Source organism: Pongo abelii, chromosome 14 (assembly GCF_028885655.2).
Source record: "Pongo abelii isolate AG06213 chromosome 14, NHGRI_mPonAbe1-v2.0_pri, whole genome shotgun sequence".
NCBI lineage: Eukaryota > Metazoa > Chordata > Mammalia > Primates > Hominidae > Pongo > Pongo abelii.
Genome location: NC_071999.2, coordinates 101,992,242 through 102,007,631, shown reverse-complemented (window position 1 = coordinate 102,007,631; position 15,390 = coordinate 101,992,242). Strand labels below are relative to the sequence as shown.

General features: G+C 38.3%; 1 protein-coding gene across 2 annotated transcripts in view; it reads left to right on the top strand.

Annotated features, from left to right (window-relative positions):
- The window catches only part of UGGT2 (UDP-glucose glycoprotein glucosyltransferase 2), a 276,140-nt gene that overhangs the window by 219,700 nt on the left and 41,050 nt on the right, over positions 1-15,390 (top strand). The window lies entirely within an intron of this gene.

The following is a 15,390-nucleotide window of genomic DNA, read 5'->3' as shown; positions in this document are numbered from 1 at the left end:
ACACGTCCTTCTTCACATGGTGGCAGGAGAGAGAATGAGTGCTCAGTGAAGGGGGAAGCCTCTCTTAAAACCATCAGATCTCATGAGAACCCACTCACTGTCAAGAGAACAGGATGGGGGAAACCACCCCCATGAGTCAATTATCTCTACCTGGTCCCTCCCACAACAGGTGGAGATTATGGGAATTACCATTTATGATGAGATTTAGATGGGGACACAGCCAAACCATATCACCCTCTTTTTTCTTACTCTCTTCCATCATTGTGTAAACATGCTTAAGTCTCTCTCTCTGATCTTTAAGACAAACTCCCTTCATCCAGTGCACCCCCACCCTGATATTGTCTTAACATTTTCTTTCACCTCACAAGCACTATTTTCCTAATATCCTATCAATTTCCTCATTATTGCATCTGAAACATTTTAGATAATCTAAGCAGAAGCAAAAGACTCTGTAGTCTTTTAGCAGAAGCAAAAGACTCTTTTTTTCTTACTTTTATCACAACCATGCATGTTTATTCATTCATTCATCTGTTGAATACCTGCTATGTGCCGGATATTCTCCTAAGACTTCAGACATCAGAAAACAAAAACAAGATTTCTTTAGCTCATATTTTCATTCTAGTAGAAAAATAAAATTTAAAAATAATATTTAAAGATAAATGTTTTGGAGAAAAAATACATGAAAGCATGATAGAGAGTTCAGAATACTGAATAGGGGCTGGGGCTTGCAGGTATAAATTGGGTGGCCATATGTCCCTATGAAGATGACTTTTGAGTGAATTTTAGATGGAGGCATAAAAGCTGACGCAGATGCAGGCCAAAGAGAATATCTGATGCAAATGTCCCAAGGTGGGAGTAGGCCTTCCGTGTTTGAGGAATAGCAAAAAAGTCAGTATGGTTGGGATAAAGATGCGGGGAATAAAGTAAAAATGAAGGAAAAGAGTTAACAGAGGCTCCAGATAATGTAGAAAGGTTAGTCCCTTTGTTTAAAAATCTAGTAAGTGGGAAATTATATGTCAAAATATGAATGAGTTATTCAAGACCACATTGGTAAGGAGTTGATTTTTTTAATCATTCTTGAAAATTGGGAGATCTTCAAATATATATGTGTTTACATACAAAATAGGGTCTCTTCACTATTGCCAGTTAGTAGAAAACTGACTTAGGGTCCTCTGTAACCCTCAATAACATGCCAGATTTCGATTATGAATACATTTTTGGTAATTCTTAATAATTTTACCAATGTATTTATAAGGAATTCTTAGTCTTACATGTGAATGGAAGTCTATGAAGTTGCCTGTTACCTGCCTATGGACAACTGAAGAAAGGATTCATTTTTCAAGCAGTTCAGGAACTGTCCGAGGTGTTCTCCCAGTACTACATTACCACATTTTGGGGATGATTGTCCTTACTCAAATGTAGTTTGGCTCCCACTCCCTCCAATCCACTTAACACTTCTCAGCAAAATCAAAATATCTTTTTTCTTAGGTAAAAATGTGTAGTGAGCACTTCTTGTTTGTTTTTATGTGCCTCTTTGCAGCATGGATGTTTTCATCCTCTCCTTTCTTGACACTCTCTTGACTCTCTATTGGCTTCCATGTCAGACCTTGCTGGTTCTTCTTTGACATCCCTGGCTTTCCCACCACAATTTTATTGGTGAACTACTTTTTCTCTACTTTTCCTTTAAATGTTGCTATTCTCTACATCTCTGCCTTGACCCACTTCTCACTCCATACTATCTTTAGCAGCAGTCTTTCAGCCAATCATGGTTTCAATTTATATCTTTCTGTTAATAGTTCCCAAATGTTATCTCTGGCTCTTAGCTTTCCCTTGAATTCCCAACTCCTATATTAACTCTACTGCCATTGCCACATTAATGCCCAAAACTTATCTCAAATTAAAAAGTCAAGAACTCAAGTTCTGTTCCTCTTCCACCATTCCCTCCATCAGCAAATACCACTTAGCTGCCTGTTACAGGTTGGATTACTCAGGAAGCCACCTAATTCTAACATGGAAATTAGGAAGTTTATTAGGAAGTACTCTCAGGACCAACAACTGTGGAGGAAGGAAGGAAATGGAATTGGGGAAACTTTACAAATTCAATTAAGACCTCAGTTGACTGACCCCACAGGGAGCTCTGAAGCTGAGATGGTCCTTCATAGTTTGCACAGGTTTGGACAAGTCTTTATTCCTTCATATCAACCAGTCATTGGATATGGGCTGCCCCAGGTAAGGGGGTGACTTTGGGTGAGACAACTCTTTTCCTGGTGTAATACAATATTATATAGAATCCTTTGTCAGTAGATAACTGTAAATCCTTGGGTAATGGTGCTAAGTTTCTGTGAGCAAGAAAGGCAAACCCATACGTAGAATATGTGTATAGGTCAGTCCAGAAGAATCTATATAAAGGACATCTAGTGTAGCCAAATTACCATCAAACAGCTGGTCTTTGCAAAGTGTAAGTGCTATATTAGAAGCTCAGTGTTTACCTCTGCTGTTGGCAGCTCTAAGAGCTAGATGAGCCTGGGTAAGTAGGAGCTCATGCTGTTGGGCCTGTACACAGTCTCCATCTCTGCCAGCATGTCTACTCCATTCGTGTGCCCATTGTGTCATTGGAGTAGCCTATGATCAAGGCTAGCCGACTTCTACAAACCACATAATTTTGACTGCCTAGTTATTTAGTGCTGATTCTGTGTTGAATGCTTTCTGGTGGCTGTTTAACATGAAGTATCCAAAGATCCTGACAGTTTATGCCAATCCCATAGGCTCATCCAGAAGCCTCTACCCCAAAATTTCTTGCCCTTAATCTTCCTATCTTTCTGTTTCTTGGCCTCTGACCAATTGGTCAAGCCATTCACCACTTCTTATGAATATACTCCAACTATAGACTACATTTCTTTCTACATTCATGTACCTCATTATTCAGTTTGTGCAGAAAGAAAAGTAGCCTGTGGTTGGAATATATTCATAAGCAGCTAAAATAGTTCTTAGAAATAAATTTATAGCACTAAGAACTTCCTTTAGGAAAGAAAAAAGGTCTCAACCTCATCTTCTACCTAGAAACTAGGGAAAAAAGAACAGTTAAAACCAAAGTAAGGTCTTGGCTAATGCAATAAGACAAGAAAAGGAAATAAAAGGTATACAAATTGGGAAGGAAGAAATAAAACTGCCTTTGTTTGCAAATGCCTAGACAATCCAAAAAAATGACCAAAAAAACCCAAAAAACAGTGTACCAATAAGGGATTATAGCAAGGTCAAAGGTTAATATATAATTAATATATAAAAGTATAAATTAATATATAAAAGATTAATATATAAAAGTTAGTCATTTTTACTACCTATCAGGTACTATGCTTACTACCTGGGTGACAAAATAATTTGTACACTAAACCCCCATGACATTCAATTTACTGATATAGCAAACTTGCACATGTACCCCTGAACCAAAAATAAAAGTTTAATTAATTAATTAACCTGGAGCAAAAGACTGATTACAAAGTCTGTGGGCTTAGATCAGGTGTCTGAAATAAAGAATAAGTATAATAAAGTTATTTATAAAAAATTAAATGCTATTTTGCATAAGATAATAATTTTTTTTTTTTTTTTGAGACTGAGTCTCGCTCTGTCGCCCAGGCTGGAGTGCAGTGGTGCTATCTCGGCTCACTGCAAGCTCCGCCTCCTGGGTTCACGCCATTCTCCTGCCTCAGCCTCCTGAGTAGCTGGGACTCCAGGCGTCCGCCACCATGCCCAGCTAACTTTTTGTATTTTTTAGTAGAGACTGGGTTTCACCATGTTAGCCAGGATGGTCTCGATCTCCTGAACTCGTGATCCACCTGCCTTGGCCTCCCAAAGTTCTAGGATTACAGGCGTGAGCTACCGCCCCTGGCCGTAAGATAAATTTTTTAAGTATATTAATATTATTCCCTTATGTTTATAATATACATTTTTAGGGTTGTATTTTATTTTTAGTAATATCATTTGTGTAGGGATCTTTGCACATTGCCTGATATAGATTTAAGAATATAATCTATATGACAAAGAAAAAGTCATTTTTCTGTATTCCAACAATAAACAAGTGGAATTTAAAATTAAAAACACAGTGTCATTTAAATTAGCACCAAAATAATATTTAAGTATAAATCTAATAAATATTTCTCTCCATGAGGAAAACTGTAAAATTCTAATGAAAGAAATTCAAGAACACTGAAATACATGAAGAGGTATTCCCTGTTTATGGATAGGAAGACTAAATTGCTCAAGACTAAATTGATAAATTCTTCCCAGATCAATTTATAGATTCCACACAATTCCAATCAAAGTCCTAGCAAGTTGTTTTATGATTGTCAACCTACTGATTTTAAAGTTTATATAGAAAAGGAAAAGACCTGGGATAACCAACACAATATTGAAAAAGAAGAAAGTCAGAAGACTAGCAATACCAGACTTATTTCACTGTAAAGCTGTAGTAATCAAGACAGTATGTTGGCAAAAGAATAGAAAAATAGATCAATGGAACAATAGAGAGCCCAGAAATAAACCCACATAAATATAGTCACCCAATCTTTGACAGAGGAACAAAGATAGAGCAAAGATAGTATTTTCAACAAATGTCACTGGAACAACTGAACATCTCATAAGAAAAAAATGAATCTAGACACAGATCTTACACCCTTCAGAAAAATTAACTCAAAATGGTTTATAGACTTGAATGTAAAACACAAAATGCAAAACTCCTGGAAGATAATATAGGAGAAAACCTAGATGGCCTTGGGTATGTCAATAACTTTTTAGATATAACACCAAAGTCATGATCCATGAAAGTAATAACTGATAAGCTGGACTTCACTGAAATTAAAAACTTCTGCTCTGCAAAAGACAATAACAAGAGAAAGAAAAGTTTTTTTGGCAAAAATATATTTGTAAAAGATGCATCTGATAAAGGAGTGTTATCCAAAAAAATGCAAAGAACTCTAAAGACTCAACAATCAGAAAACAAACCAAATTTAGAAATGGACCAAAGACCTTAACAGACACCTCACCAAAGAACATATACAGATGACATATAAGCATATGAGCAGATGCTACACATCATATATCATCAGGGATACACAAATTAAACAACAGTAAGATACCACCACACACCTATTAGGAAGGCCAAAATCCAGAATACTGACAACACCAAAGGCTAGTGAAGATGTGGAGCAAGAGGAACTTGCGTTGATTGCTGAGAAGAGTACAAAATGGTATAGTCGCTTTGGAAGACAATTTGACAGTTACTTATAAAACTAAACAAACTCTTACCATACGATTTAGCCATTGTAATTTTTGGAATTTACTCAAAGTGAAAACTTATGGCTACATAAAAACCTGCACCTAGATATTTATAATACGTTTATTTATAATTGCCAAAATATGCAGCCAACCAAGATGTCTTTTAGTAGGTGAATCGGTAAAGAAACGGGTAAATCCAGACCATGGAATATTATTCAGAGTTAAAAAGAAATGAGCTATTAAGCCATGAAAAGACAAGGAAGAACTTTAAATGTATAATAACTAAGTGAAAGAAGCCAATCTGAAAAGATTACATACTGTATTCTAACTATATGACATTCTGGAAAAAGCAAAACTCTGGAGACAGTATAAAGATAAGTGGTTGTCAGAGTCTGGTGGCAGGAGGGGGCAAGTGATGAATATGGTGGAGCACAGAGAATTTTTAGGCAGGGAAAATATATAGTGGTAGATACATGTCATTATACAGTTGTCCAAACCTGTAGAATGTACAGCACCAAGAAAGAAGCCTAATGTAAACTGTAGACTTTGAATGAGTATAATGCGTGAATGTAGGTTCATGTATTGCAACAAACATATCACTTCAGTGGGGGGTGTGGATAATAGGGGAGTAGGTAATGCGTGTGTGGGAACAGTGAGTATATGGGAAATCTCTGTGCCTTCCTCTTAATTTGGCTGTGAACCTAATAACTGCTCTAAAAAAATAAAATTTTTAATTTAGAAAAAATTAAACAGAAAAAAGGAATAATTAAGGTTAGAATGGAAATCAGTAAAATGAAAAAAAAAGAAGATACATTTTTGTAGATTTTTGAAAATGAAACCTAAACTGGTTCTTTGAGCAAATCAACAAAACCAATGAACCTCTATCTAGACTGATCAGAAAAAAAAAAAGGTAAAAGACATAAATTACCAATATAGAAATGTGAGACATGACAGCACACAGTTTCTACAGATACTGAAAGAATAATCAGGGGACTATTAGAATGAACTTTCTGGTAATACATTCAACAACTTTGATGAAGTGGCCAAATTACTTAAAAGACACAAACCACCAAAAGTCAGAACATGAAATAGGTAACCTGAATAACCCGGTATCAGTTGAAGAAATGGAATTTGTAGTTTAAATCTCCAGGCCCAGCTAGCTTCAGTAGTGAATTCTATCAAACTTCAAAGAAAGAAATAATACCGGTTTTACACAAACTCTTCCAGAAAATTGAAGAGAAGGGAATATTTTTCAACTCATTCTATGAGGCAGCATTCCCTTGACATCAAGACCAAAGATATTATAAGAAAGGAAAATTATAGACAAGCATTTCTTAAGAAAAGTTGTGGGGAGAGGAGCCAAGATGGCCGAATAGGAACAGCTCTGGCCTACAGCTCCCAGCGTGAGCGACGCAGAAGAAGGGTGATTTCTGCATTTCCATCTGAGGTACCGGGTTCATCTCACTAGGGAGTGCCAGACAGTGGGCACAGGTCAGTGGGTGAGCGCACCGTGCGCCAGCCGAAGCAGGGGTGAGGCATTGCCTCACTAGGGAAGCGCAAGGGATCAGGGAGTTCCCTTTCCAGGGGTGACAGACGGCACCTGGAAAATCGAGCCACTCCCACCCGAATACTGTGCTTTTGCAACGGGCTTAGGAAACGGTGTACCAGGAGATTATAGCCCGCACCTGGCTCAGAGGGTCCTACGCCCACGGAGTCTCGCTGATTGCTAGCACAGCAGTCTGAGATCAAACAGCAAGGCGGCAGCGAGGCTGGGGGAGGGGCGCCCACCATTGCCCAGGTAAACAAAGCAGCTTAGGTAAACAAAGCAGCCAGGAAGCTTGAACTGGGTGGAGCCCACCACAGCTCAAGGAGGCCTGCCTGCCTCTGTAGGCTCCACCTCTGGGGGCAGGGCACAGACAAAAGGACAGCAGTAACCTCTGCAGACTTAAATGTCCCTGTCTGACAGCTTTGAGGAGAGCAGTGGTTCTCCCAGCACGCAGCTGGAGATCTGAGAATGGGCTGACTGCCTCCTCAAGTGGGTCCCTGACCCCTGACCCCCAAGCAGCCTAACTGGGAGGCACCCCCCAGCAGGGGCAGACTGACACCTCACACGGCCGACCAGGTACTCCAACAGACCTGCAGCTGAGGGTCCTGTCTGTTAGAAAGAAAACTAACAGAAAGGACATCCACACCAAAAACCCATCTGTACATCACTATCATCAAAGACCAAAAGTAGATAAAACCACAAAGATGGGGAAAAAACAGAGCAGAAAAACTGGAAACTCTAAAAAGCAGAGCACCTCTCCTCCTCCAAAGGAACGCAGTTCCTCACCAGCAACGGAACAGCTGGATGGAGAATGACTTTGACGAGCTGAGAGAAGAAGGCTTCAGAGGATCAAATTACTCCGAGCTACGGGAGGATATTCAAACCAAAGGCAAAGAAGTTGAAAACTTTGAAAAAAATTTAGAAGAATGTATAACTAGAATAACCAATACAGAGAAGTGCTTAAAGGAGCTGATGGAGCTGAAAGCCAAGGCTCGAGAACTACGTGAAGAATGCAGAAGCCTCAGGAGCCGATGCGATCAAATGGAAGAAAGGGTATCAGCCATGGAAGATGAACTGAATGAAATGAAGCGAGAAGGGAAGTTTAGAGAAAAAAGAATAAAAAGAAATGAGCAAAGCCTCCAAGAAATGTGGGACTATGTGAAAAGACCAAATCTACGTCTGATTGGTGTACCTGAAAGTGACAGGGAGAATGGAACCAAGTTGGAAAACACTCTGCAGGATATTATCCAGGAGAACTTCCCCAATCTAGCAAGGCAGGCCAACATTCAGATTCAGGAAATACAGAGAACGCCACAAAGATACTCCTTGAGAAGAGCAACTCCAAGACACATAATTGTCAGATTCACCAAAGTTGAAATGAAGGAAAAAATGTTAAGGGCAGCCAGAGAGAAAGGTCGGGTTACACTCAAAGGGAAGCCCATCAGACTAACAGCGGATCTCTCGGCAGAAACTCTACAAGTCAGAAGAGAGTGGGGGCCAATATTCAACATTCTTAAAGAATTTTCAAACCAGAATTTCATATCCAGCCAAACTAAGCTTCGTAAGTGAAGGAGAAATAAAATACTTTACAGACAAGCAAATGCTGAGAGATTTTGTCACCACCAGGCCTGCCCTAAAAGAGCTCCTGAAGGAAGCACTAAACGTGGAAAGGCACAACCGGTACCAGCCGCTGCAAAATCATGCCAAAATGTAAAGACCATTGAGACTAGGAAGAGACTGCATCAACTAACGAGCAAAATAACCAGCTAACATCATAATGACAGGATCCAATTCACACATAACAATATTAACTTTAAATGTAAATGGACTAAGTGCTCCAATTAAAAGACACAGACTGGCAAATTGGATAAAGACTCAAGACCCATCAGTGTGCTGTATTCAGGAAACCCATCTCACGTGCAGAGACACACATAGGCTCAAAATAAAAGGATGGAGGAAGATCTACCAAGCAAATGGAAAACAAAAAAAGGCAGGGGTTGCAATCCTAGTCTCTGATAAAACAGACTTTAAAACAACAGAGATCAAAAAAGACAAAGAAGTCCATTACATAATGGTAAAGGGATCAATTCAACAAGAAGAGCTAACTATCCTAAATATATATGCACCCAATACAGGAGCACCCAGATTCATAAAGCAAGTCCTGAGTAACCTACAAAGAGACTTAGACTCCCACACATTAATAATGGGAGACTTTAACACCCCACTGTCAACATTAGACAGATCAACGGAACAGAAAGTCAACAAGGATACCCAGAAATTGAACTCAGCTCTGCACCAAGCGAACCTAATAGATATTTACAGAACTCTCCACCCCAAATCAACAGAATATACATTTTTTTCAGCACCACACCACACCTATTCCAAAATTGACCACATACTTGGAAGTAAAGCTCTCCTCAGTAAATGTAAAAGAACAGAAATTATAACAAACTGTCTCTCAGATCACAGTGCAATCAAGCTAGAACTCAGGATTAAGAATCTCACTCAAAACCGCTCAACTACATGGAAACTGAACAACCTGCTCCTGAATGACTACTGGGTACATAACGAAATGAAGGCAGAAATAAAGATGTTCTTTGAAACCAACGAGAACAAAGACACAACATACCAGAATCTCTGGGATGCATTCAAAGCAGTGTGTAGAGGGAAATTTATAGCACTAAATGCCCATAAGAGAAAGCAGGAAAGATCCAAAATTGACACCCTAACATCACAATTAAGAGAACTAGAAAAGCAAGAGCAAACACGTTCAAAAGCTAGCAGAAGGCAAGAAATAACTAAAATCAGAGCAGAACTGAAGGAAATAGAGACACAAAAAACCCTTCAAAAAATTAATGAATCCAGGAGCTGGTTTTTTGAAAGGATCAACAAAATTGATAGACTGCTAGCAAGATTAATAAAGAAAAAAAGAGAGAGGAATCAAATACATGCAATAAAAAATGATAAAGGGGATATCACCACTGATCCCACAGAAATACAAACTACCATCAGAGAATATTACAAACACCTCTACGCAAATAAACTAGAAAATCTTGACGAAATGGATAAATTCCTCAACACATACACCCTCCCAAGACTAAACCAGGAAGAAGTTGAATCTCTGAATAGACCAATAACAGGAGCTGAAATTGTGGCAATAATCAATAGCTTACCAACCAAAAAAAGTCCAGGACCAGATGGGTTCACAGCCGAATTCTACCAGAGGTACAAGGAGGAACTGGTACCATTCCTTCTGAAACTATTCCAATCAATAGAAAAAGAGGGAATCCTCCCTAACTCATTTTATGAGGCCAGCATCATCCTGATACCAAAGCCAGGCAGAGACACAACCAAAAAAGAGAATTTTAGACCAATATCCTTGATGAACATTGATGCAAAAATCCTCAATAAAATACTGGCAAACTGAATCCAGCAGCACATCAAAAAGCTCATCCACCATGATCAAGTGGGCTTCATCCCTGGGATGCAAGGCTGGTTCAATATATGCAAATCAATAAATGTAATCCAGCATATAAACAGAACCAAAGACAAAAACCACATGATTATCTCAATACATGCAGAAAAGGCCTTTGACAAAATTCAACAACCCTTCATGCTAAAAACTCTCAATAAATTAGGTATTGATGGGACGTATCTCAAAATAATAAGAGCTATCTATGACAAACCCACAGCCAATATCATACTGAATGGGCAAAAACTGGAAGCATTCCCTTTGAAAACTGGCACAAGACAGGGATGCCCTCTCTCACCACTTCTATTCAACATAGTGTTGGAAGTTCTGGCCAGGGCAATTAGGCAGGAGAAGGAAATAAAGGGTATTCAATTAGGAAAAGATGAAGTCAAATTGTCCCTGTTTGCAGATGACATGATTGTATATCTAGAAAACCCCATTGTCTCAGCCCAAAATCTCCTTAAGCTGATAAGCAACTTCAGCAAAGTCTCAGGATACAAAATCAATGTACAAAAATCACAAGCATTCTTATACACCAATAACAGACAAACAGAGCCAAATCATGAGTGAACTCCCATTCAGAATTGCTTCAAAGAGAATAAAATACCTAGGAATCCAACTTACAAGGGATGTGAAGGACCTCTTCAAGGAGAACTACAAACCACTGCTCAAGGAAATAAAAGAGGACACAAACAAATGGAAGAACATTCCATGCTCATGGGTAGGAAGAATCAACATTGTGAAAATGGCCATACTGCCCAAGGTAATTTACAGATTCAATGCCATCCCCATCAAGCTACCAATGACTTTCTTCACAGAATTGGAAAAAACTACTTTAAAGTTCATTTGGAACCAAAAGAGAGCCCGCATCGCCAAGTCAATCCTAAGCCAAAAGAACAAAGCTGGAGGCATCACACTACCTGATTTCAAACTATACTACAAGGCTACAGTAACCAAAACAGCATGGTACTGGTACCAAAACAGAGATATAGATCAATGGAACAGAACAGAGCCATCAGAAATAACTCCACATATCTACAACTATCTGATCTTTGACAAACCTGAGAAAAACAAGCAATGGGGAAAGGATTCCCTATTTAATAAATGGTGCTGGGAAAACTGGCTAGCCATATGGAGAAAGCTGAAACTGGATCCCTTCCTTACACCTTATACAAAAATCAATTCAAGATGGATTAAAGACTTAAACGTTAGACCTAGAACCATCAAAACCCTAGAAGAAAACCTAGGCATTACCATTCAGGACATAGGCATGGGCAAGGACTTCATGTCTAAAACACCAAAAGCAATGGCAACAAAAGCCAAAATTGACAAATGGGATCTAATTAAACTAAAGAGCTTCTGCACAGCAAAAGAAACTACCATCAGAGTGAACAGGCAACCTACAAAATGGGAGAAAATTTTTGCAGCCTACTCATCTGACAAAGGGCTAATATCCAGAATCTACAATGAACTCCAACAAATTTACAAGAAAAAAACAAACAACCCCATCAAAAAGTGGGCGAAGGACATGGACAGACACTTCTCAAAAGAAGACATTTATGCAGCCAAAAAACACATGAAAAAATGCTCACCATCACTGGCCATCAGAGAAATGCAAATCAAAACCACAATGGGATACCATCTCACACCAGTTAGAATGGCAATCATTAAAAAGTCAGGAAACAACAGGTGCTGGAGAGGATGTGGAGAAATAGGAACACTTTTACACTGTTGGTGGGACTGTAAACTAGTTCAACCATTGTGGAAGTCAGTGTGGCGATTCCTCAGGGATCTAGAACTAGAAATTCCATTTGACCCAGCCATCCCATTACTGGGTATATACCCAAAGGACTATAAATCATGCTGTTATAAAGACACATGCACATGTATGTTTATTGTGGCATTATTCACAATAGCAAAGACTTGGAACCAACCCAAATGTCCAACAATGATAGACTGGATTAAGAAAATGTGGCACATATACACCATGGAATACTATGCAGCCATAAAAAATGATGAGTTCATGTCCTTTGTAGGGACATGGATGAAATTGGAAATCATCATTCTCAGTAAACTATCGCAAGAACAAAAAACCAAACACCGCATATTCTCACTCATAGGTGGGAATTGAACAATGGGAACACATGGACACAGGAAGGGGAACATCACACTTCGGGGACTGTTGTGGGGTGGGGGGAGGGGGGAGGGATAGCATTGGGAGATATACCTAATGCTGGATGACGAGTTGGTGGGTGCAGCACACCAGCATGGCACATGTATACGTATGTAACTAACCTGCACATTGTGCACATGTACCCTAAAACCTAAAGTATAATAATTTAAAAAAAAAGTAAAAAAAAAAAAAAGCATAAAATTGTCAAAAAAAAAAAGTTGTAAAAATTGTTAACAAAGTTTTAAGCAATCAAATTTAGTAATATATAAAAAGGATCTTATATCATGAATCATGACCACATGAACTTTATCCCAGGAATGCAAGATTGATTCAGTATTAGAAAATCAATGTAATTCACAGTATTAAAGACTAAAATACATATCCATATATATACATGATCAGCTAAATATATGCAAAAGAGCATTTGATATGCTCCAGTATCCTTTCGTGATTTAAAACTCTCAGCACACTAGAACTGGAAGGGAACTTCCTCATCCTGATAAAGGACATCTATGAAAAACCTACAGCTAACATCATACTTAATAATCAAAGACTGAATGCTTTCTCCCTAAGATCAGAAACACAGCAAAGATGTCCACTCTTACCTTTCCTATTCAGTATTGTACTAGACAGATACCTAGTACAGCAAGGCAAGAAAAAAAAATAAAAGGCATCCAGGTTGGCAAGGAATAAGTAAAACTGGCTGTCTTGGACGGGTAAGGGGGACAATCAATGTGATCATCTAGGTAGAAAACCTCATGTAATCTACCAAAAAGCTAGAACTAATAACTGCATGTCACAAAGTTGCAAGATACAAAATCACTATGAAAATCCAATTCTATTTCTATATACTAGCAATAACAATTAAAAATTGAAATTAAATAACCATTTCTGTAGCATTTTAAAAATGAAAAACTTTGTGGTCAGACTTAAGACTTACAGATTGAAAACTGCAAAACTGCTAAGAGAGATTAAAAATCAGCTGAATATTTAGAGAGATATACCTTGTTCATGGTTGGAAGATTGGATATTGTTAAGATGTGGTTTCTCCCCAAATTAATCACTAGATTTAATGCAATTCCAATAAAAACATTACTATTTTTTCTATATTTATTAGGCTTTCTTGTACAAATTAATGAAGTTGATTCTAAAATTCAAATGGAATGCCATAGACCTAAAATCGCCAAAACAGGCAAGGCGTGGTGGCTCATGCCTGTAATCCCAGCACTTTGGGAGGCCGAGGCAGGTGGATCACTTGAGGTCAGGAGTTGAAGACCAGCCTGGCCAACATGGTGAAACTCTGTCTCTACTAAAAATATAAAAAATTAGCTGGGCATGGTGGCTGGCACCTGTAATTCCAGCTACTTGGGAGGCTGAGGCAGGAGAATCACTTGAACCCAGGAGGTGGAGGTTGCAGTGAGCCGAGATCACGCCATTGCACTCCAGCCTGGGCGACAAGAACAAAACTCTGTCTCAAAAAAATAAATAATTTGAAAATTAAAAATAAATAATAAAAATCACCAAAACAACTTTGAAAAATAAGAAAGTTCAAAGACTTTTACCACCTTGTTTTAAGACATAATATATAGCTGCTGTAGTCAAAATAGGTTGGTGTTGGTGTAAAGATAGACAATTTGATCCATGAATTAGAATAAAGAATCGAGAAATAGACCCACATATATGGCCTGTTGACTTTTGACAAAGGTGCAGAGATAATGCAGTGGAGAAAGGATAGTCTTTTCAGCAAACAGTGCTGGAACAATTAGATATCCTTATGCCAAAAAAAAAAACCCCAAAAACCTCTAAACCCTAATATGCCATAAGTAAAAATTAATTCCAAACACATCATAGACAAAGGTACAATATAAAATGTTTAGAAGATAGGAGAAAGTCTCTGTGGTCTTGAGTTAAGCAGAGATTTTTTAGGTATGATACTAAAAGCATGATTCATAAAAGAAAAAATTGATAAATATACAAAGAGCTCCCAAAACTCATTAATAATAGAATAAGTAATCTGATTTGTTAAAGAATCAGATTGACCCATCACCGAAGATGATCAAGTGTCAATAATTCCATGAAAAGATGCTAAACATCATTAGTGATTAGGGAAATGCAAATTAAAACTACAGTGAATAACTCTACACACCAATTAGAATGGTTAACATTAAAAAGACTGACCATACCAAGTGTTGAAAGGATATATAGCTGCTAGAATTCACATACATTGCTTGTGAAAATGAGTGTAAAATGGCTAAGCCATTTTGAAAATCAGTTTGGCGATTTCTTTTACAGTTTAACTTAAACCTGCCATATGATTAGTTATTATTCTTCAGGGTATTTACCCAAGAGAAATAAAAGTACCTGGCCACACAAACACTTGTACATAAATACTCATAGTAGCATTATTCATAAAAGCCAAAATCTAGAAACAACCGCCCTGTATTTGTTACCTGTTGCTGCATAACAGCTTACCCAAAACGTAGCAGCTTAAAACAACAAACAGTTTGTGTGGATCAGTTTCTGTGGTCTGACCTAGCTTGGTGTTCTGCTTCATTGTGTCTCTCAAGACTGCAATCATTGTGTCAGCCCGGGCACTGCAGTCTAATCAAAAGACTTGACTGCTAGGCAAAGTCACTCACATGGTTGTGGACAGGGTTTATTCTTCAAGAGCTATTATACTGAAAGCCTAATTTCCTCGCTGGATGTGACTATAGGCAGTCATCAGTTTCTGGCAGATGGCCTTATCTGTAAGGGCAAACATAAGAGAGAAGAATCAGAGAAAGAGAGGATGCCAACAAAATGGAAGTCACAGTCTGTTATAGTCTAGTCTCAGAATTGACATCCCGTTAGTTTTGCCATATTCTGTCTGTTAGAAGGTAGTCACTAGATCCAGCCAGACCAGGAGAAGGAATTGCACAAGAGAATGGA